A 25,772-nucleotide genomic window follows, 5' to 3' on the forward strand; every position below is an offset into this window, starting at 1 on the left:
ATATTAAAACTTCATAGTTTGAACATGTTTTTGTACAACTGAATAAACAAAGAATATTATTTATAAGACTCCCCAGAGGAAAGGCTTAATATCTCTTCATTATTCAAGATGTGTGACTTAAATTATTTTTCAGGTCCCCAAATGAACAAGATTGCTGGTCTTTCTGACATTCATGGATGTTAGAATATGACACTGAAGCTAAAGCTAGAGCTGACTCACAGAAAGAGAATGATATTGTTGCTTTTGTGGGGAGGGAAATTTGGGGATCATTCTGCGGCATTTTTAGACTCTTCATTTTGTTCACTGTGTCTTAAAGTGAGCAGGAAAGTTTTGGGGCTCCCTTTAATGACAACAAGGGAGAAGGAAATTGAGGTGCTCTGCCAGCCCTGCCTTGGGAGGCAGAAGGCACAGAGTTTGGACAGGGAGAGGGTACAGAAAGGGCAGGGAAGTAAGAACAAAATGGTGGTGGTGCTGAGCAGCAGTTGGGAATTGGCAAGCAGTGAGAAGGTGCTTGGTAAGTACCTGCTGCCTTCCATTTGTCCTTCCTATGTCTCTTCCTTCTTCTCTGACTGTTTTCTTTGTGTCTTGGCTTGTCCTTCATGGACTGCATATGATTTGTGGCCTGGGACTCTTGTTCATCTCCCGTTCCCTCCCACATGGAGAATGCCTTTTAGACTCCAGAGAGCTGAAGAATGAATGAATGATAAGAATTCTTGGTAGACACTTACTTACTATATTTTAGAGTATCTGGCCCCAAATAGATGATCAATATGAGATACCCACATATAGCCCTTGTCCACACAAAGTTTACTTCCCTGCATAGTTTTGAGGGTATGTGGCTAAGCAAGTTGAAAAATGGGGTTTATGAGAAATAAAAAATCGCACCTGGGACGTTTTCAGCTGATGCACTGAACTGACCATCTGGGTGTTAATTAAACTCAATTCCTCAGCTCTTAAAGGAAAAACTGGCCACCAGGATTAAAGCTTCATTATTTGTCAATTGCCCATGATTGATCTGAAACTATTCAATTTAATCAATTATAAAGGCATGTTCTTTATCCCGCACAATATATAATCTGTCCCTCAGATATTTTCAGTCCATAAATGGAGAGATGTTTTCCAACTCATTTTTGTTTTAAAGAAGACCTGGGAAGATACATTTCAGGATTGTGTTGGACTTGAATCTGTCCTCCCCCGCCCCCGACCCAGAGCTTCTGTTGTCTTTGTGCAAACACAAAATCTCTTTTATAAATCCCTGATCTTACATCTGTTAACTGAGGCAGGGGTCCTCACCCCCATGTTTGACACTATCTTTTCTTCTAAGGTCTTTATTGTGGCTTTCTCATCTGGCATAAGTCCATATTTCTTCAACTTTTGGTCTTTCCCTGAAACTGCCTTCTATTGACAAAGGAGGAAAATTGGCAAAGAACTCAAAACACATTCAAGACATCCACATTCGAAATTCCACTGGGTGTCATCACTTCTTTTCTTTGCACCTGGCTTTGCCCTTTGCATCAGTGAGGGGGTCAGAGTAGACCTGCGCAGGGTCCTTTTCTGCTCTACTACCATCGTCTTTCTACTGTGGAAAGCTCCTTCAAAAGAGCTTGCTTCTTTCAGGGGTTTCCTATCTGAACGTTTCAACAACTGAATCTTTTCTGTCAGTTTTTTTTTGGGGGGGAAAAATAAGCCGTATTTCTTGACAATCAGAAAAGAAGTATTTCAAAAACATCTCTGATTATTTCTCTGCCCTCTTGTTGGGATGGCAACTTTTGGGAACAAAAACAGAAGATGATAATCCCTTCAGAGGATCTGAATTTACTTGTTCCCTCTAAAACTCTGAGCAGATCGTGTGACCTTTATAGTTCACTTTTTCTCCTCTCAAAATGTAGAAACAGTGCTTGCCCTGGCCTCTTGCAGAGTAATTTTTGGATGATCCCAAAGAAGGATGTGTACCAAGAGAATTCACAGCCCAGGGTCACTTAAGTGACAGTAGCTGTCTCCAGTCTGCATCTCTATGATTTGTGCATTATTTGGCTCCAAGTGGGATCATTGGAAGTCACACATTTGGTCATACCCTTTCCTGGACAACCCTCCCCACCCCCAATTTCAGGATGGCAGCTGCTCTTCTTTCCTCTCCAGCTTCATCTCCTACATCTTCCCAATCCAACAAGGACCCTGTTCCCCAGCCACAGAACCATCTTGTGTTCTGGACAATGCCATGGTCTATATACTTCTCAGGTTTTCATATGCTTTATCTCTGCCTGTCATCTCCTTTCCCACTCTTCCCGTCCGTAAAATACTTCTTTTGCTTTTAGTGCTTTTAGTTTGTAAGATGCTCCCCATCATTTTGTGTAAACAACAAGAAGAAGACACTACAAAGACAGTTGAATTTTCCTGTTCCTCCTCACTGATCTCACTTCTTTATCTCCTCAGAAGTAAACACTCTCCCCAATAAGGTGATTATCAGTCCCTTGAGTAGTTTTTTTTTTTTTTTAAAGATTTTATTTATTTATTTGACAGAGAGAGATTACAAGTAGGCAGAGAGGCAGGCAGAGAGAGAGGAGGAAGCAGGCTCCCTGCTGAGCAGAGAGCCTGATGCGGGACTCGATCCCAGGACCCTGAGATCATGACCTGAGCCGAAGGCAGCGGCTTAACCCACTGAGCCACCCAGGCGCCCCAGTCCCTTGAGTAGTTTTTATAAATGTCTAAACATGCATGTTTCCATAAAATATGTTGTGTTAAGCATTTTAAAAAATTTGTATAGATGTTGTCATAGTACATGCCTATTTTTGCAACTGTTTTTCATTGAATACAAGGGCAGAATCTCTACAAGAGACCAAAAGGTCAAAGTGTCTGAAAACCAGATTTTTCTCCATAATGTGTTTGGCAGAAAAAAATCTACCTTTACCTGAACCCATTAGGTGGCAAAACATGATTGGAATTGATGTGTAGCTGTTCAATATTCATATATTTTTTTCTATAGAAGTATTAGCATGTTTGGTTTCATACTGCTGGCTCCGATTCTGCTGAGGATGTTATTAAAATAGAGATATATGCCTCTCTGGATTAAAAAAAAATGCCAAAACACATCTGGTCTCAAAAAGGTTTTGGAAAACGAATTTGGACTGGGATGTTGTTGACATCGGTCAATTCATGAAGCTCTAATGCATCAGCTTAACAGCTTCACCAGCACAGTAATATGACACTGTATGATATGACTCAATTTACTTATTCAGTCTCTGGTTCATGGACATTTAGGGTATTTCCAATTTTTGACAGTTTTGAACAGTACTGCAATATAGCTCTTGTACATGAATCCTTGTGCAATGAATAGAAATGGTCTAAAAATAGAAGTGCTGATGCGTAGGACATATGCTTTTCTAGTTTTATTAGCTATTACCTGTTGTTCTCCAAGATGGCTCTTCCAATAGAGGTATGAGCAGGTAGGACACAACACGGAAAGCTCTCGTGTTCCTCATCCTTCCAGATATTTGGGATCTGTGGTTTAGGAAATGGTCAACATTTCTATATTCTCCATACATACTCAAAATGAGCACTTACACCCTAATTCCGCGGGCACAAGTGTCTATATTTTCTGTTATATCACATTCAGTAATTATGTTGTTTAAATATTCTAGATCTTTATTATTTTGTCCCTGAGACATCGGTTCTGAGAGAGGCATATTAATTTCTCCTGCTGTGATGTTAGATTCTTCAGCTTTTTATTGCAATTCTGTCATTTTTGTTATATAATTTGAGGATATATAATTGGATATATGTAAGTTCTGAATTGCAATACCTTCCTGATACATTCTTGTTCCCTAGAATGTGTTTGGACTTCAATTTATTTTCTTGATATTAAAATAGCTACACCATCTTTTTTTGGTTAGTTTTGCCTGATATATATTTTCTCAACCTTTTACTTCCAAGTTTAATAAGACATTATGTTTCTCTCTCTCTCATCCAATCTTACAACTTATCTTTGTATCTGGAAAGTTAAACATTTACTTTTATTATGATGACTGATGTATTTGGATTTATTTATAATTTCTTATTATATGTATTCCATTTTTTTCATTTTTTCTTTCTGTCTTTTTATTGGATTGATGAAATATTTTCTATTTCCTTTTACTCCCTATGAGCTGTAACTTAACCCTTCTATTGCCATTTTTTAAGATTTTATTTATTTGACAGAGAGAGACACAGCAAAAGAGGGAACACAGTGGAGAGGGGGAGAGGGATAAGGAGAGGGAGAAGCAGGCTTTCCACTAAGCAGGAAGCCCAATGCGGGGCTCGATCCCAAGACTCTGGGATCATGAGCTGAGCTGAAAGCAGATACTTAATGACTAAGCCACCCAGGTGCCCTATTGCCATGTTTATATAATATTTCATTTTTGACCAAACACTAAAAAAATAAACAAAAACACACTATCTTTCCTCACTTCTAGATTAAGAGAAAGATCCTCTTTTTAAATATTATTATTTAAAATTTTAATACCCCATTATTTCTGGATTGTGTGTGTGTGTGTCTGTACATGTGTGTCTTTCTGACATGCCTCTGCTAATTATTCTTCCAGCAAGGTACTGTTTCTAGTGCATTCTTATGTGTCTTAAAAGGTATTTATATCACCTTTACATTGCATGACAGTTTGGCTGGCTATAGAATTCTTGACAGACTCTTCCTCTTTCCAGTAATTTAAAGATATGATCAACCTGTTCTCTGCTCTGATTCAGTTCACTGCTACCATTGCTGGCTACCCAGGTCACACAGCATCTGTCCTCCGGCTGACAAGTTCATCTGATTGGAGTCTGCCGTTTGACTATTCCTTGAGTTTTTAATCTCACAATTCTGATTTTTTACTCTTATAACTTATGTTGGTTCCTTGTTACATTTTCTGTTCTTTTTATAAGTATCTATCTATTTCTTCTGGTTTTTGAATCTTTATTTTTCTCAGTTAACTATTTTTGGAACTTTATTAGATTTTTTTTTTTTTTACTGAATTTCCTTAATATGCTGTCTGTCCTGTGACAAAGATGCCACTTCCCAATAATACCAAAATAATTCTTCATTTGTTTGATCTCACAATACACATATACAATACTCTCAGAACCACATATTCCTATGCCATTGCCAACAACATAGTTAGTAAGCAAGTTAAGATTTTACTTATGGTTGTATTTACCTTCCCCACTTTATTTTAGATCTTTGTATGTATTACATCTATATACTTGAAATAATATTACCGTTTCTGTGCTCAATGTTTGTTCATATTTTAAATAATTTACATGGGTAAAAACACTATATTATATACCCAAATACTTGCCATTTCTGCAGTTCCAAGATTTCCTCTAACTGCAATCATTTGCTGTCACTATAAATAATTTCCTTTAGCAATCACTTATAAGAAAAAATTTACCAATGACATGTTCTCTTAGTTTACATTTATCTGGGAATGTTTCTATTTTGTCTTTATTCCTTGTGGATGTTTTTATTAGATATAAAATGTTGGGCCAATAGTTCTTTTCTTGCAACAGCTTAAAAATGTTGTACTGTTTTCTGGTTCCAACAGAATTCCAGAGTATGACATAATGAAATATATAGGCCTCTGTACTTTTGAAACTAGAGACTAAATGTTGCTCTATGATTTCTGATGGAAAATTCAGTGATTTTGATTTTTTTTATATGTAATTTTTTCCCCCTCTAATTGCTCTAGACATATTTTTTCTTTTTGGTAATTTATCTTCAGTTTTCGGCATTTTATTTTGTTTTATTTTTTCTTTTTGTTGTTTGTTTGCTTTTCTCCTGTTAATCTTTTTAAGTTTTTATTTAAATCCCAGTTACTTAACACACAGTGTAATATTAGTTTCAGGTGTTCAATAGAGTGATTCAACACTTCCATACAACATCCACTGCTCATGAGGACAGGTACACTCCTTAATCCCCACCCCTTATTTTCCCCATCCTCCTACACCCCTTCCCCTGGTAACCAACACTTTTGTTCTCTATAGTTAAGAGTCTGGTTTTTTTGGTTTGCCTCTCTTTCTTCTTTTGTTCATTTGTTTTGTTTTTTAAATTCCACATATGAGTGAGATCATATAGTATTTGTCTTTGACTGACTTATTTTGCTTAGAATAATACTTTTTAGCTCCATCCACATTGTTGCAAATGGAAAGATTTCATTCTTCTTGATGGTTGAGTAATACACACACACATACACACACACACACAAATGTATATTTATATACTACAACTTCTTTATCCATCCATCAGTTGATGGACACTTGGGCTGTTTTCATATTTTGGCTATTATAGATAATGCTGTTATAAACATTGGGGTGCATGTATCCCTTTGAATTAGTATTTTTTATTCTTTGGTAAATATCTAGTAGTACAGGGTACCTGGGTGGCTCAGTGGATTAAGCCTCTACCTTCGGCTCAGGTCATGATCTCAGGGTCCTAGGATTGAGCCCTGCATGGGGGGGGGGTCCCTGCTCAGCAGGGAGTCTGCTTCCTTCTCTCTCTGTCTGTCTGCCTCTCTGCCTACTTGTGATCTCTGTCTGTCCAATAAACAAATAAAATCTTAAAAAAAACCTAGTAGTTCAAATGTGGGAAATTGGGTATTGCTATTTTTAGCTTTTTGAGGAAACTCCATATTGTCTTGCACCATCTTGCATTCCTACCAACAGTGCAAGAGGTTCCCCCTTTCCCCACATCCTTGCCAACACCTTTTATTTCTTGTGTTGTTGATTTTAGCCATTCTGACAGGTGTGAGGTGATATCTTATTGTAGTTCTGATTTATATTTCCCTGTTGATCAATGATGCTGACCATCCTTTCATGTGTCTTTTGATCATCTTTATGTCTTCTTTGGGAAAAAAATCATGTTTTCTGCCTGTTTTTAACTGAATTATTCATTTTTGGGTATTGACTTTATGTTCAGTTTTTAGCATTGTAAACCATATTTCTATGCATGATTTTCTTTCATCTTGTCTTCTTTTAGTTTTCCTGGACTTCCTGAATCTAGAAATGTAGGTCTCAAAACTAAGGGTGATTTTATAGCCAATGTTTCTTTTTATTTCCACACCTATTTCTCTTCTTCTAGGTTTCCAATGATATGAAATCAGAGTCTTAAAACTTGTCCATGGGTCCCTGTGCCTCTGCTCATTTAAAAAAAAAAAACATTTATTTATTCATTTAAGAAAGAATGAGAGAGAGAGAGGGAAAGAGAGAGAACATGAGAAGGGGGAGGAGCAGAGAGAGAAAATCTATTAGCAGAATCCCCACTGAGCATGAGATCCAATATAAGGCTTGATTTCATGACCCTGAGATCATGACCTGAGCTGAAGTCAAGAGTCAGGTGCTTAATAAGCTGAGCCTCCCAGGTGCCCCTCTTCTAATTTTTAAATTATTCTCTCTGTTCTTCAGACTGTGTAATTTCTACCCATCTTCAAATACACCAATTGTTTCCTATTCTTTCTCCATTCTGCTACTGAGACCACTCAATGAATTCTTTTATTTCCTATATTGAATTTGTCCATTCTAAAATGTCCATTCTTTCTTTTTTATTGTTTTCATTTTTCTGTTCATCTATCTTTACATTTATCATTTCAGTTGTTCCAGGAGTGTTCATCTTCGCTTCTGGGATGTTGTTATAATAGCTGCTTTATGGTGAGATGTTTCTGATTTTTTGTTTGCTTGTTTGTGTTGCCTTTGTATATCAAACAATTTTGGAGGGTCTCGTGGGCACTTTGAATATTGTTTCACAAGACTCTGGATTCTGCTAAAGTCCCTTGAACGAGGTTGATTTTTGTTTCAACAGACAATCACGTGATTCACCTGAACCTGCAAGTTCTATCTCACCTTCTGGGGTTGGTGTTGCTTATGTCAGTGAAGCGTTCGAAGTCTTTGCTCTGTTGTTTGGATCTGCCTGCACATGTACCACCCAGGGCTTGGTCTGGGGTTTAGTCTATGGTTTATTTCACAACCCGGTTCCTAGAGCCTTCTCTATGCTTCTTCTCTATGCCTCACCCAAGCGCTTCCCAGGAGTGAATCCTGGGTTTGGACGAGTTCGTACACAGAGAACAGGTGTTCCCTTCTCAGATCTCAGAGTTTTCTCCACCCAGAAACAGTGGCCCTCCAGGGGCCACTCTTCCCAGTCCCTCTGGCCAGTAAGACAGGTTTCTTTCTAGACGTTAGCTTTGCCAGGTTGTTGGCTAATTCCATATGGCTGAAATTTAGATCACAGGGGTGAGAAAAGGAACAAAGTGTTTTCTCCAAACTACAGGGACCCGTATTCTTAGCACCCCTTTGGCAGAGAGCAGGGTCTCATGTTAGGGTTTTAGATGCCTAGGATGGGATGCTGCTTTGGTGGCCGTGCAGTTCCGCTTCTGAGGTTGTCCTCAGAACATGACTGGGAGAGAAGAATGTATTTTTGAGAAGAGGAGTGGAAATTTCTCCCATACTCTCTGACATGTGGGAGTTTACTATCTCTGTCCTCTGGCTAGAAATAAAGGGTTTCCACAGGGGTAGATTTGTTTGTTTGTTTCATTTTGTTCTGTTTTGTTTTTCCATGCCCACTGCACATCTTGTGATGAGATCCATCTTTGAATCAGAAGAGAGAGATGAAAGAAGTGGGGGGCATATTTGCAAATATCATTCTTGTCATGGAAAAATTATTCACATGTTTACTTTAGCTTATAGCCCCCTGTTACTGTTCAGTTTCTAGAATCTTCAGGTAGTTTTATTTGTATTCTGTTTAAAAATTTTAATTGCTATCAGACTATAGTAGGCTTATTCCATGTTAGTCTGGAAATGGGGAAAAGATTAATTTATATGACATGTTTAGAAATTGCTTTGAAAAGTTTTGATCTAATTTTGCTTTTAACTATACAAAATATTGCTGTGGCTCCAAAGGAAAAATGACAGAACAGAATTGTTTGGGTCAAACTGTGTCCCCTTCAAATCCATATTTTGGAGCCTCTATCCCCAGTGCCTCAGAATGTGACTGTATCTGGAGGCAGAGATTTTTAAGAGGCGACTAAACTAGCATGAGGTCATGAGCTTGGTCCCTAATCCAGTTTTCCTGGCACCCTTGGGAAGAAATGAATGTGGACCCAGAGACACCATGAGGGGTGTGTCTAAGCTGAGATAAGGTCATGGAGAGACAGGAGGAAGGTGCCCTCTGCTAGGAGAGAAGCCTCAAGAAACCAAATCTACTGACATCTTGATCTTGGACTTCCAACCTGAGACAGTACACTTCTGTTCTACCCTGCGCTACTTTGTTATGGTCACCCTAGCAAGCTGGTATTAAAACAAAACAAAACAAACAAACAAAGAAAACCCTCATTCTTAGCTTCCTTTCCTGCCCAATCCCCATCTGCTCAGTGTTTCTACTCCTTGCCTTCCTACTTGCCATGATCTTCTGTCACGATCTGTCTCTTGTTTATTTGCAACAACATCTCAAATTTGTTTGTTCTTTCTTTCTTTCTTTCTTTTTAATGAGGTCAAGGACACTAGTTTTTACTTTTATTTATTTTTATTTTTTGTTCCCATATATTCTCAGATAACTAACATATAGTACATCACTGGTTTTTGATGTAGTGTTCAGTAATAAATTGGTTGTGCATATAACACCCAGTGCTCATCACAACCTGTGCCCTCCTTAATACCCATCACCTGAATGCCTCATCCCCCCAGCCCCTCCCTTCTGTAATCCTCAGTTTGTTTCTAGAGTCCAGAGTCTTTCATGATTTGTTTCCCTCTCTGGTTTCATTCCAAAGATACAGATGAAGGCGCACCTGAACCCTAATGTTTATTGCTAATGTCCACAATAGCCAAGGGAGCCAAGATGCCCTTCAACAGTTGAATGGATAAAGAAGATGTGGTACATATTTGCAATGGAATATTATGCAGCCATCAGAAAGGATGAATACCTACCATTTGCATCGTCATGGATGGGTTATGCTAAGTGAAATAAGTCAAATTTGGTAACATTATGCCTAATTTTATCCATGAAGACACTCTTAGGACAGGTGAGTAGGAGAGCTGACCTTTGACACAAGGCTACACAGCCCAAATGTTTCCTGCCACATTGTACTACTAAGTAAAACTTGCACGGAAATCCAGAGAAGAGGGTAAATGAACAGCATAAGATTGCCCTCATTCAGAGTAATAAAAATATGTCATTTTAATTCACCAATCCTTTATTTTTTCCCTCCGAACTGTGGTTCATGCAGCAAAGGTGGTACAAATCCCTTCCTGAAAAATTTTGACAAACTTGAAGCACCACTGAGAAACGTGAAGGGTTCTCAGCGGGACCTTGTTATTCTGAACATTAATACAAAGCCGTTCCGTACAATACAATACAACTTGATTTTGTATGGCACCCCATTCAAGTAGGAACCCCAATGGAAGCTTACACATCCTGTTTTTAATCAGATTTGAGTGATTTAATTTCAAACACACAACCACTTTTGCCTAATGCAACCTGCGTTTGAAGAAAGGTTCCTTCGTGACAACAGAGTGAGAGAATGACAGGGGTTTTATTCCGACTCTGACTCAAAAGACCGTATTTTGCCTCTGATGAGGGTACATAAATACCACCTAGGGGAAGGGTGAGTGATGGATGGCATGCGATTTTCCATTTTGCCCCTCTATGAAGTACTTACGTGCTGAAATTATAGTATTGAATAACAACAAAAAAATACCAAAAATGCCTTAGTTTTTTTTTTTTTTTCCCTTTTTCCTTGTGGGGGGGGAAACGTTCTGTTTATCCTCCCATGACAGAAAGGCAGCTTGGTAAAGTGAAGTTAACGGGGAATTGAGATTTCTTGCTTTTGCTTTACGGTCTCCCAACTAAGTGACCAACATTGTGTCCTGGACAGCTTCTCTTCCCTTCTGTTTGTTTTCCAAACCCTAGAGGAGGAAAGGTCCATGCTTTGGCGTATGCACTCCCTGTCACTCCTGTTTATTAACACAGATCCCTGCTGAGCTTCTACTTAGGCTTGGTCTCTGAGTGCTTAGGAGAACCCAGTTAGGAGAACCCACTGATCCATTACACTTAGGCTACAGATACTCAAAGAGAAGCTTCTGTTTGAGCAGATATTTTGAGCTAAAGACCATGTTTGGGAATCGGGAGAGGAGGGATAGGATTAACACAAAGGGCTGATAGCAGAAATAGAGCTTTCTTATCCTGACAGTTTGGCTTTCTTTATAGGTGACCAAAAAGACTAAATGAACAGCAGTGAGGCAGCCTCTTAACAGACAGATGTGCCTATTAATCCAGAGCATGAATCACACAGATAAGAAGTAGCAGGTCCAGCATTTGACTTTGGTTGGTCTTGTTCTGGTAGAAGCCTGCTTAGCCACAATGCTATTTTACCTTACAATTTAAGGTAGAATGTTTCTGCCTCCAGTTCTGCTTCCTTAGACTCTCTTAGCATTACTGATTTCCTCCCATAACTGTATACCTTAAGGCTGGAGAAGCAGCAGATTCTCTTCTGAAAAACCCTCTCCCTCGCACACCCCTGCCAGTACAGCCATGGCAAGGATCCTCAGAGGTGGGCAATGTGCATGCATGTGGTCTGCCCTTTGGTCTACGTCATTCAGACAACAGGAACAACTGGTTGTGTTTATCCTACAGGAAATCTATGACTTCCTTTTAACTGTTACTTGGTCTTCTTCCCTAGAATCCTAATTCTCTCCATGACTATGGAGCAGGACAGTAGGTGACCTATCTGATTACCTTGTTTCCTTAAGTGAAGCTGAGTATCAGTTGCCTTCATTAACAGATAAAGGGTAGATGGAGACTCTGCAGAGCCTTTTAGCCCCACTAATTTTGATCCCTTCTCCCTAGTCCCAGGCTGTGCCTGCTGACTCAAGCCATAGCCTAGATCCTGACCCTTGGATGAAGCAACCTTGTATGGCTCCATGGCCATGCTTGTTGGCTCTTGTTTTCACAAGCTTTGGTTCTTAGCACTTTACACATGGCTGTTGGCTCAATCCCAAATCTCATTCCAGCTTACTTGCCTTCTGGCTGCTTTTAGCAAAATACCAACATCCCAACTGGGCCCAGCAACTTAGAATCCAACCCAAGCCACTGGCTCACTCTACCTCTGATCCTTACAGATGGGGTATTATCCTTGGATAATACCTCCCAACTGTCATCCTAATAATCTTCTAAGAATTAATCCTAAATATTTGACAAGAGGAAAGTTAAAAACACTGACCTAATAGACTTCCTTTTGGGAATTGTGTGCTTTTTTCCCAACACCAACAACCAATATTTCAGTTCTCCAACACCAACTGGGGCTCCAATAATTCGATTCAATTCTGAAACTATCTAAAGTTAGTGCAGATCCCATAGAGTAAGGGCTCAGTCCCACAAGACTGCCCTCATTTTAGATGCCAGCTCCCCTATTTTAGAATCCAGCTACAAGTGCAATCCCCAGACCACCCACACTTCTATCCAGCTAACTACAAATGTGTGGGTTCCCACAACCCCTACTCGGGTTCCATAATCTGCTAGAACAACTTACAGAACTCAAGAAAGCATTCATGATTACTGGTTTCTTATAAGGATACAACATAAAAATACATGCATCAGACAGGGTTTTGGGGGAGGGGTGCAATATGTAGTATAGAGTTTTCATGCCCTTTTAGTGTGGTCCATCTTCCCAACACATCCTTGTCTTCACCAGCTCAGAAGCTCCCTTAACCCTATACTTTAGAAGTTTTTAAATAAGTGTCAGTGTATAGATGTGATTAATTAAACTATTAGCCATTGTGACCTGACTCAGTCTTCAGCTCCTCTCTCTTCTAGGGGAAGTCAAGGGGTAGGACTGAGGGTCCCAATCCTCAGATCCTGGCTTGACCTTAATGGCAACAAGCCCCCATACTGAAGTTATGTAGTCTTCCTCAGCTCCCGAGTCATCTCAGTAAAATATAAAAGACACTCATCACTCAGGTGGGTTTTAGGAGCATTATGTCAGGAATCAGGACAAAGATCAATTTAAAAAAATTGTTAAACCTTAGAAACCTAATAAAAGTTTAAACTTATGATGAATTAAAGCTAGCCAAGATTCCAAAGAGGAACCTACGTCATTGGTCAGAGGAGAAATGCTTCTCCAATCTGCAGGACCCTGGGGCAGCAAGAACCAACAAGGGGTTCAGTGGAGGATCGAAAACAGTTGTGTTGAACACAGAGATAATAGCAGTCCCCAAGAGTTCCTGAGGACCTATTATATACCAGGTGCTATTCAAAGCTGTGATATTACACCTGGGAGCAAGATAAAGCACCTGTCCTCCAGCAGCGATGGTCTAGTTGCAGGAGACATGAAATTCTCATGCTGTGTTTACAGGCTGCCCTAGGAGAATCCTTCTAGCTGCAGGGTGAGGCACCTCAGAAGGAAAATGTGGGTGAGAGGACCAGGTGCCACAGGGAAGTGCCAAGAATTGAAAAAGAAAGTACTGAATCCATTAAGTGGACCTAATGGGAAGAAATAGGGTGAGTGACCTCACTGTGAGACTTGGAAGTCCAAGACCTGTATCTCAGTTCCCTCTGCCAGAGAACCCAAGCCACAGGAAGCCCACATGAACTTGGACCCCTCCGAAAATCACTGGCACCCTTTAAGGTCATTACTTAGGAAAGAGGGACACCAATTCCACCATCTGTCCAGATCTCGTACCCTCTCCCTTTTGTCCCATCACTGAAAGCACATTGACTGACCTGTGGATTGTTCCTTCAACAAATCAAGCACATTCTTGACTCAGGACATTTGCACCAGATGTTCCCTTCCAAAACTCTTTCTTCTAATATTGAAGTAGTTCACTCCCACATTGCATTTAGATCTTGACTCAAGCATAGCTCAGAGTGGCAGAATTCTCTGCCTACTGTGTATCAGATATACTTTCTTCTCCCACACAACGTATTTCTATGCTCTCACTTTTCCTTTTCCTTTCCTTTCCTTTCCTTTACTTCCTTTTCCTATTACAACTTGATTAATATCTGTTTGCACCATCTTCCTATTTCTAAGACAACTTTACCTGAAAAGTTCTTCGATTATTTTATTTTATTTTTTATTTTAGGTCTTTTTTCTCCAATTTATTTATTTTCAGAAAAACAGTATTCATTATTTTTTCACCACACCCAGTGCTCCATGCAAGCTGTGCCCTCTATAATACGCACCACCTGGTACCCCAACCTCCCACCCCCCGCCACTTCATACCCCTCAGATTGTTTTTCAGAGTCCATAGTCTCTCATGGTTCACCTCCCTCGATTATTTTATTTATGACAAGTACCTAACACAATGTACTTACCTAACTATTTGATAAATGACAGTTGTTTGAATACATATGGATAGTTGTGTTCTATGCAGTGTGACTCTTGAACTCTGGTCAAAGATGACTGGACTAAAGAAGGAACAATGGCTTCTTACAGCCAATTCACAGGGTGGCTGGTGGACTGAGAGCTTTGTCCCACTGGAGGTATGTACCCATCACATCTTTTGTCTTTTGGATTGAAATGAGAGGTACTGAGGCAGAGGCCACTGGGACAGGAAGTATTTGTAGAAAGGCAGTTGATATGTCCCATTAGTGTATGGCTGTACAGGTTTCTTCTGCTGAGGACATAAAAAAAAGGACTCAAGAGTTCCAGTTTACGGAAAGCACTGGGTCATGAGGCCCAGAGGTACTGTGGTTTCTGCTCTTTCCAGCTATTTTTTGAACCATCCGAGCTTGTACAAGTGGCTGAGAACTCAGTTTTCCTTTTGTAATGTGTCTCCCTGCACTAACCCTTCCATGCTTTGAGTAAATCAAAAAGGTCCTTGTTTCTGGGAAACAAAGAAATCCTAACATCATTTTCATACTTTATGTGGATTTTCAGGCCTGGTACTGCCAAGATATGTTTGGGTTACAGAGAGAAGAAAAGGAGAGTCAATAAATAAAAGGAGAAAGTCTAAATTAGAGGGAAGAAAGTTAATGAACACCTCTTGAGGATATACTATTAATTGTGGGTGTAAATGGTCACATTTGACTTTCACATAAACACAGTTAGGATGGTTTGGGATATAAAAAACAAAAAACCTCCTTGAACTTGTTTAAAGTATAAGGGAATTTTTCCCATGTACGGGGAGTCCAGGTCTAGTGTAGGTATAGAGCATGATCAGGGACTGAGCTTCCATTGTCCCCCATTCTTTTGTCCCCATTTGGTGTGACAGCTTCATGCTCAGAGTACCTTCCCCTATTGTAAAGGACTCTACACATCTGAGGCAGCATGCTTTCAGGGGCAGAGAGAGAAGTCTACTCCCCCATGTCACAGCCAACCAATACCAACCCCAAAGTCTGGGTTTTTGAATTACTTATTCTACAGGGGAACAAAATGATCATTAGTGACTATAATGGCTCAAGTGCTCTAGAATGTGGGGGTCTTCTCTATCCCTTCAAGTCGCAGAAGTTGGATAGGGTAGAATTGGATACTTGAATCAAAGATAGATTGTTTTTGGAGAAAGGAAGTGAGAAAGAGTGTATTGTCACCATTCCACTGATGAGGAAACTGAACATAATTAAGTATCATGTTCATACAACAGGAACTGACCACTCAACTAACTGACCCCGGGCCAGTCTATTTTAAACCCTGTAGGTATTGCTTAAGGGATAAAGGAGGGAGGGGGCAAGAGAGAAGGGAGGAATAAAAAAAGGAAAAATAGGAAACAGAGAACAAGCAAGAAATAAGGAAGTCACAAGCTTCCTTCCCCAGCAGGCCTTGCTATGCACCCAGGCCAGCTTAAGAACCAACTGTCACCATGTGGTTTTCCAGTTCATTACTCCTTGGCATCAGCAAGTTCTCATTTGTGAGAAGAAAACAATGACTTTAAAAGGCTCATAAAGATTCTTGGACATCAACAGAGGCTTCCCCAAACATAATTTTATTACATTTGGAGAAAAGGGAATCTGCTTTTTTCAGAGACAATCTTCACTTCCAGATATATTAATTTACAAATGAACAGAAAGCAAGTGTCCTGTGGTTGGCTGAACTCCAGATATTAGAGGAAGAAAATAGCTAGAATCATTCAACTAAAGTCAAACAAAACAGAGATTTCCATGTCTGACTTTTAAAGAAGCTTCTAGATTTATGATTTCATTCTGAATTTGGATCTCTTGGTACCTGAAGCTAGTAATATTTTAAAAGAGGGAGGAAGTTTTCCATCAGTCCTATGGGACAGCCTGGCCTATTTCTTTCTGCTGCAATACCAACAATATTTGGGTGTCCTGGGGTGGTATTGAGTGTGAACTGGGGACTGACAGTGGGGAAACGCTGTGGGCCACAGCACCAAGGCCAAGGGTGGTGTTCAATAGCATGATCATGTAGGCCTGATAAGACAGGTGAGTTGGATTCACAAGGCTCTGGACAGCAGGTCTTACTGAATACTCAAAGTCAAGCCTGCGGGTGATTTGGTTGTTTGTGGAAGAGTCCCACATCTGACTAGTGTTGTGGGAACCTGTATTTCCCAGAAGGTATCTGGAAGGAGCTAGGTAGGTGTTGAGAGCCTTTGGCAATTATGAAAAGACTCTGGGAAGATTAAGGACACCACTGTCCAGAAGGAATATTTCATATGTAATGCTCAAACTCCTATTATACTACTACATTCATTAGTTGGCAGCCAAATTTTCTTCCAAACACATCTGAATTTGAATCTTAAACATATACTTTATTGGCTTAATCATGTGCTTCAGTTCCCTTAGATGCATAATGGAGATCATATACCCAACTCAGGATTTCTGGGGGTTGGATTGTTGTCAGGGGTAAATGAATGGAGTAAGCAAAATGCTTAAAGGTTGAATTATACATGGAAAATAATAATAATTAATAAGTTAAAAAAACTCTAATAATTAATGTAATTATTAATAACACCAAAACCTACATATTAGTTTGCTTGTGATGTCATGGCAAAATACGATAGAAGTGAACAGCTTAAGTAATAGAAAGTTGTCTCTTACAGTTCTGAAAGCTGGAAATCCAAGCTCAAGTTGTCAGCTCACTCAGTTTCTGGTTAAGGGCCTCTTCCTAACTTGCGTATGGCTGCCTTCTTGCTGCATTCTCTCATGGCAGAGACAGGGGGGTTGGGGGGTGGGGAGGAGAGAGAGAGACAGTGAGAGAGGGAGAGAAAGATCTCTTCTGTCTGTTTTTTAAGGGCACTAAATTTTATCAGACCCAGCCTCAGGAACTAACTATTTCCCTTTCTCCTGGAACCATCACAATGAGGGTTAGGACTTCAATATATGAATTTTGAGAGCATACAAGCATTCAGTCTGTGACTTTGCATGAGCACATGCATGTGTACACACGCACACACACACACACACAGGTCCCTACAATTTTCCTTGACTGAGACTATCAGGTTTTCTAAGGCTTCCAAAGATCCTTAGTATGGCATCATAAGAGGAAGAATTAACCACATCTAAAAAGGTACACTTGAGCTTATGTTCTCCAGAGTTCCCTCCAGGGATTTGTCAAAGTTTGTGTGATCCACACTGTTTGTGTAAATTTGATCCAAAGTTTGTGTAAATCCAAACTGAGTATTCTATAAGCATCACTGCCCAGAAGAAACTTTGGACTGAGAAATGACAGAAGCTCCTTCCCTTGGTAATCCATGCAACTTGTCCTGGGATTGCCACGAAAAGCTTTCATGCTTAAATTGCCTCATTTTATTGGCCAGAGAGTTGTGGAGATCATTTGTTGTGGAGATCACCCCTCCCAAGACCATTGCCATCTTCTTTCCTTTTCTATTATTTAAATTACTAAGTTATTTTCTCCAAGGAAGTGGAGAACCATTTCCAATTCATTTTTAGTTACCTGACACTTATACCCACAATTCCAACTTTGGTGTCTATGGTAAACATTACTAATATTTAATAAATATCTATTCTACAAAATCCTAAAGAAGCCACAGCATCATTTAACACAGAGCTCCACACAAACTGCTGCCAATCAACACTTGCAAATCAGTATAAAACCAGTTTCTTATATGTGCTGAAGTACCACCTGGTGGGATTAGATGATGGGAGCATTCACATCTTTGATATGGTGGAATCTCAGAAATGTCAAAAATATTTAGTGTACATGGGTGGCTCTGTCAATAAAAATGTCTGAAACTTTCATCTCAGGTCTTGATCTCAGGGTCATAAGTTCAAACCTCAAGTTGGGCTCCCTTAAGAAAAAAATCACTGAGAACCCTGGATGGCTCAATAAATCAAGAGTCTGACTCTTGACTTTGACTTAGGTCATGATCTGAGTCCTAGATTGATTTGAGCCCTCTGCTGGGCTCTGTGCTGAATGGGGCTTGCTTAAGATTCTCTCTCTCCCAGGGCACCTGGGTTGCTCAATGGGTTAAGCCTCTGCCTTCGGCTCAGGTCATGATCTCAGGGTTGTGGGATTGAGCCCCACGTCGGGCTCTCTGCTCAGTGGAGAGCCTGCTTCCCACTCTTTCTCTGCCTGCTTCTCTGCCTACTTGTGATCTCTCTGTCAAATAAATAAATAAAATCTTTTAAAAAAAAAAAGTTTCTCTCGCTCGCTCTCCTTCTACCATTCCCCCTGCTTTCTCTCTCAAATAAATATATAAATATTTAGATAAAAGAGAAACTTCAGAAATATTTAGATCAATGGAAAGATTGCAGATGTTAGAATTTTATAATTACTTGAATCCTGATGTGTCACATATAACTCTACAGCTTTGAGTAAGTCAAGACAATCCTTTATGACTTCATTGTCTCATATGATGGTAATAAAAATATTATCTAACTACAGATATGGTCTCAGGTGATATTGTCTGCCAAGCCTTTGGTACAAGATGAAATAAGTATAAATGTTAGCTCTTTTCAACCATAAGCACTCTCATATCCTGTGTGGGCTATGTTTGCACCCCTGGTAAATAATTAATTAAACATTCCTAGAGTTAAAGAACTGTAACACATAAAGCTTTCTGTTAGTATCAATACTTTGAAGAAAGGTCCAATTCTGGAACATTACAGTATCTAGTATTAGACTTCTACTAATGGCAATAACAAATACACCTCTGAAAGAACATTTTAGAATATTCTGAATCTTGGAGAGAATTCAAAACTAGGCAGATATGATTCCTGAAATGAGAGATAAATGAACTTAATTCTACACATAATCAGCTTTTTCTGTGTAGATATTGGTGAAGAAAACTCAGACATCGAAAAATAGTGTTACTGGGCAAAAGAGAAAGATTGCATGGAGCCCTAGGTGTTGTGAATAAACAATGAAACTGGAACACAGATAGGAAATAAAATAAAATAAAATGGAAAAAAGAAAGAGAGAAAGAGGTGTGAACTTAAGACTGGAAATTGATGGGAATTTGAATGGAATGGAATGACTTACATTTGGAAAGCCCTGAATTCTATATACCAAATATTTTCTAAATCTTTCACTGTTCCTAAAATTCATATAAAAGAGAAAGGCACCCAGAAATCACAATGAAACCCAGCAAAAACCAACAGCTGAGAGCTAAAGACTGTGAAGTTTTAAGCAGTTACTCAGTACTGGGAAGACACAATTTGGAAATGATGTCTTATCAAATTACAGGAGTTTAGTAAAAACTATGAGTTTTTTACTAAAAACACAGAAGTACTGTGCTTAAGAACAAAGAGTAAATCCAGGGACCAAAGAAACAAAACAAAACAAAGTAAACTGGCACTAGAAAGGCATAAATTCAATCTAAAAAGATCTACTGTAATTTCATTACCTTCCAGGGGAAACAAAACAAAACAAAACAAAACAAAAACAGCAACAAAAATCTCAACATTATTATGGGGAACATAACAAAATCCAGAGTGTCTATATGAATCCTCAAAATCATATATGCAATAAATATTCCCTAACATACCTAGAAGCAAGGAAATATAGTTAATAATAAAGAGAAAACATAGACAAGAGAAGCAGATGGGTAGATGACTCAGGTATGAGATTCATAGAAGGGACTTTAATATAGATATTATAATTTTCTCAAAGAGATCACAAAAAAGAAAAGCAGAAAAGAATCAGTAAATAGTTGAGCATTCTGAGGAAGGACATAAAAGCTATAAGAAATAACCTAATGGGAATTTTAGAATTGAGAAATACAACATATGAAATAATAATGCAATAATGAACCTAAATATAGTTTGAATACATCAGGGAAAGAACTGGTCAGTGGATCAGTATAATGTGGATTCTAGTGGTAAAAGAAAATATTGAAACAATTTTAACAGAGTTTCAGGAACATGTGGAATGGTATGAAATTGACTACTATGGATGTAATCAAAGTTCCAGAAAGAGAGGAGAAAGAAAGAGGTGGAAAAATAAATGAAGAGATAATGACCAGAAATGTTCAAATTTGGAGGAAAAAAAATCATTCATAGGTCCAGGAGGCTCAGGAAATCACAAGGAGATAACATAGTCAAAATACAAACAATGGATAAAGAGAAAATCCTGAAATATCCACAGAAAAATATATACTAATTACAGGGGAATAAATATAATAATGATGACTAACTTTTAATTAGACATGATGGAGGTCAGGAAGCAGTGAAATTGCATCTTTAAAGTGTTGAAAAAAGATCTGTTGATTCAGAGTTCCATATCCAATTAAAATATCCCCAAAAGTAAAAGTATAATTAAGGTATTTCATATTTAAAAAAAAAAAGATCTGACTAAATTCATCACCAGCAAACTCACAGAATAGAGATTATGAAACAAATTTCCTCAGGCAGAAGACAATACTATCAGGTTAAAATTCTGATTTACAAAAAATAAGGAGGAGTGCCAAAAGTAGTTTACATAAGTCAAAATAAAACTGAACATTTTAAATCAATTTTTAATAAGTTCAATAAATAATTGAATGTGTAAAGCAAAAAAAAATACAAATATTGTGACATTTACAACATAAGCAGAAATAAAATATATGACAATAGCAGCATAAAAATGTGAAAAATATTGCATTATATGTTTCTTACCTTATATTTAGAATAATATAATACTTGTAAATAGACGGGGAGAAGTTATTGCAACAACATTATGGTAATAAAACAACATTAAAATGATTAGAAAATAGAGAGATAAATCCAGTGGATGCTAACTAAGAAAAATGAAATCAAAACAATATTCAGTTAATTAAAAAGGCAGGTGTGAGGAAGAGAAATAAAACAGATGTGACAAATGGAAAATAAATGGAAATATATTTAAATGTAACCATGCTGATAATTACACTAAATACAAATGGATCAAACATGCCAAATAACAAGTAAATATTCTTGTAATGGATGAAAAAGCAAAAACCAACCTTATATTTACAAAGAAACCATTCAACTATAAGACACTAATCTGTTAAAAAGAAATAGATACAAATGAAAATGAAAGAGAAATGTTAAAATATGTGAAATACAGCTTAAGCAGCACTCAGAGGAAAATTTATAGTCAATTTCTTATCCAAGAAATAAAATTGATCATCTAAGCTTCCATCTTAGGAAAGTAGAAAAAGAAGAGAAACTCAGCCAAAGTTAGAAAAAGTAAAAACTAAAAGCTGATAAATACATATGAATACCAACATCAGAAATAAAAAGTAGGACATATTATAGATTCTTCGGTTCCATGAACATCAAGAGAACAATAAGGAAATAAATGCAATAACTTTCTTGCAATAAATTTGACATTTGGAAGAGACGGGCAGCATTTTTAAAGACAAAAACTACGAAAGCTTAAAAAAGGAGGATTAGAAAACTTGATTGTGTCTACATGTATTAAATAAAATGAGTTAAGGAGGGTATGTGATCTGATGAGCACTAGGTATTACGCAACTAATGAATCATTGAAAACTGCATCAAAACTGATGACATACTATATGTAGGCTAATTAAATTTATATGAAAATAAAATAATACAATAAATAAATAAAATTAATATTTCTAAATTCCCCACAAAGAAAATGTTGGATTCAGATTGTTGCACTAATTAATCTTAACAAATGTTAAGTTCACAATTAACAGCTGTATGCATGCAGTCTTAGAAAATAGAGAAATGGGGCATCTAGGTGGCTCAGTGGGTTAAGCATCTGCATTCAGCACAGGTCATGATCACAGGGTCCTAGGACTGAGCATTGCATCATGTTCCCTTGTCAGTGGGGAGCCTGTTTCTCCCTCTCCCTTCATTGCTCCCTACCCCCCTCTCTGTCTGTCAGATAAATAAAATCTTAAAAAAAGAAAATAGAGAAGAAGCAAACATTTTCAATTAATTTTATTATGTCAAAATATCTCTGATAAATAAATCAGACAAAAATATTACCAAAAAGGAGTCAGTAACTCAGAAACATAGGTGTAGAAATTCATAATAATTTTTTTTTGAAAATCAAATTCAGCAATACATAAGAAAGGACAACACAACATGAGCAAGAGGAATTTATTTTCAGAATGCAAGGTTAGTTTAATATTTGAAAACCAATTAATGAAATTTACCACATGCAGGAGAAAGTACTTAACTTAGCAGCCACTCATGATGAATTTTTTAAAAAAAAATCTTACAACAAATTAGAAAGAAAGAAAAGAAACTTCCTTAATCTATAAAGGGCATTTATGAAAATACTCCTATACAAAGTAAGTAACTGAGGTAATTCTTACTTAATGAATTATTTGTTGTTTTGCAACTAAGATTAGAAATACAATAAGGTGGGGCGTCTGGGTGGCTCAGTAGGTTAAGCCTCTGCCTTCGGCTCAGGTCATGATCTCAGGGTCCTGGGATCGAGTCCCACATCGGGCTATCTGCTCAGCATGGAGCCTGTTTCCCTTCCTCTCTCTCTGCCTGCCTCTATGCCTACTTGTGATTTCTGTCTGTCAAATAAATAAATAAAATCTTAAAAAATATACAATAAGGATGTTCACTTTTGGCACTTCTTTTAACATCATACTATTGGTCCTTGCAAACACTGGACCTGAAAATTAAATACGGGACATTAAGTTGGGCACACAAGAAGTTAAATTGTCTTTATTCGTAGATGACTTGATTGTTTACATCAATAATCCTAAAAAAATTGAAAAACAAATCAAAACCAAAAACACTTGTATTAATGAGTGAATTTAGCAAGGTCACCGGATACAAGACCAAAATAAAACCTGTGAATTTCTATATACTAGAAAGAAACAATTAGAAAATGATATTAACATGGAGGACTTTGGGAGATGGAGAGTCGAAGTGAGTTGGGGGAAATTGGAAGGGGAAAGAAACCATGAGAGATTGTGGACTCTGAGAAACAAAATGAGGGTTTTGGAGGGGAGGAGAGTGGGGGCTTGGGTGAGCCTGGTGGTGGGTATTAAGGAGGGCATGGATTGCATGGAGCGCTGGGTGTGGTGCTTAAACAATGAATTTTGGAACACTGAAAGAAAATTAAATTACAAAAAAAAGAAAATGAAGTTTGGAACTCTATTTTTAATATCATTAAAAGTCACAAAATACAAAAAAATATTGTCTGATAACAAGCAAGATATTTACTCTGAAAACTGATGAACATTACTGAGACAGAGACTTAAATGGAGAGATGTACTACACTCATAGAATGGGAAGACCCACTGATATGTCAATTCTCTTCAGACTGGCTGATGGATGTAACACACCCTGGATTAAAATTATGGATCATTTTATTACAAAAAAAGACAAACTGATAAAACTTATATGGAAATGTAAACAATCTTTTAAAAAAATTTTGTTTATTTTTAAAAATTTCTTTTCAGTGTTCCAGAATTCATTGTTTATGCACCACACCCCATGCTCCATGCAAAACAATCTTTAAAGAAAATAATGGAGTTAGAGGACTCATACTCTAATTATGAATCTTTCTAAGCCACAGTATTCTAATTATTGTGTTATTAGAGTAAGAACAGAAAAATATGAGAGCTCAGTAAGAAATCCAGAAATAGATCCACAAATGTATAGTCAATTGATTTTTGGCCAAGTTATTGCACAATATAGTGGGGAAAAAGAAAGTCTTCTCAAGAAATGATGCTAGAACAATCAGACAGTTACATGAGATGATTAAGGGAGCTTACCTCATACTATACACAAAAATTATTTTGAGATGAATGCAAGCCAAAAGTCTAAGTATTCCAGAAGAAAACAAAAGAAAAAAAGTTGTGATTTTCTTCCTTTGAATACAAAAAGGACTAAACATGGGGGGTGGGAATCACCAAATTTGACTTTATCTAAATGAATTCCTTCTAGTCAGCAAAAGAGACCAGTAAGAAAATAAAAAGAAAAGCCACAAAGTGGGAATAAAGCATTGTAATACATATATCTGATAAAGGACTTACATCCAGAATATATAAAGAACCTCTGCATATCAAAGTAAAAATATCACAATCCAGCGAAACTGGGCAAGAGGCAAATACCCATTTCATAAACAAGAGGAACATTAGGACAAGAGGACATTAAAAGGTGCTCAAAATATTTGTCATCTGAGAAACAGATATTAAAACCACAATAAAATCCTCCGTACACACAGAGTAACTGAAATTAGATCCCTCACAACTCCAGATAGCAACGAGGACGTGTAGAAACTGGATCACATACATTTTGGGAGGAATGTAAAAAGTTAAAAACATTTTGGAGGGCACCTGGGTGGCTCAGTTGGTTAAGCAACTGCCTATTGCTCAGGTCATGATCCCGGGTTCCTGGGATTGAATCCCGTATTGGGCTCCCAGCTCCATGGGGTAACATAAGTCCACAAAAATAAATGTATCAACATTTTCAAAGAAACTTTATTGATTATAGGCAAAAAATAGAAACAGTCCCAATGTTTACCATCGTGGCTTACGTAAATAGACCTTGGTATACTCATAGAAAACTATGATTTAAAAAAACAATAAAGGGGCGCCTGGGTGGCTCGGTGGGTTGAGCCACTGCCTTCAGCTCAGGTCATGATCCCAGGGTCCTGAGATTGAGTCCCGCATCGGGTTCTCTGCTTAGCAGGGAGCCTACTTCCCTCTCTCTCTCTCTCTGTGCCTGCCTCTCTGTCTACTTGTGATCTCTCTCTGCCAAATAAATAAATAAAATCTTTAAAAAATAGTTATAAAAAAATAAAAGATTAATTAAAAAAAAAAGGTCACTGTGGGTAAATATCAGAAACATTATATTCAGTGAAAGAAACCAGACGTGAAAAAGTAAACAGTGCATCATTTTCTTCACTAAAAAAAAAAATTCACCTGGAGTTTAAATTCAAATTTAAGGATTGGCACAAATAAGTTGGGAATAGAAATTAGAGTAGCTTTTAATTGTGAGAATACATGGAGCTGATCATGAAGAAATGCTCTGGGGGGTTGAAATTTTCCATATCGTCTTTGGTGCATTATTATTATTATTTTTTTTCTGGAGAACACATGACCAAAGAGTGAGTAGCCTAAAACATAGATGCAATTCTGTAATTTTTGCAGGGCTTAATGGGGTGGATCTTGGACTCTGTAAAATGTACTGGGGTGACCAGATGTCTGGACTGTTGGAGGGCCGCTGGTAGATCTTCGGAGAACGTTTCACAGAGTTTAGACGTTTTTCTATGGCTGTACATAATCACCTCAGTTCATCCAACTCTACTTTTAATATTTCTACATCCTATTGCACCCAAATTAAAGCAGATGCACCATGGAGTTGGCAGGGATGATTTAAGTTCTAGAATATGAAAAAAAAAAAATAGGACAAAGCTTCTGTGAATGTGTATCAAAGTTCACCTGTTTCCTGA

The sequence above is a fragment of the Neovison vison genome, chromosome 13, assembly GCF_020171115.1.
Source record: "Neovison vison isolate M4711 chromosome 13, ASM_NN_V1, whole genome shotgun sequence".
Classification (NCBI taxonomy): domain Eukaryota; kingdom Metazoa; phylum Chordata; class Mammalia; order Carnivora; family Mustelidae; genus Neogale; species Neogale vison.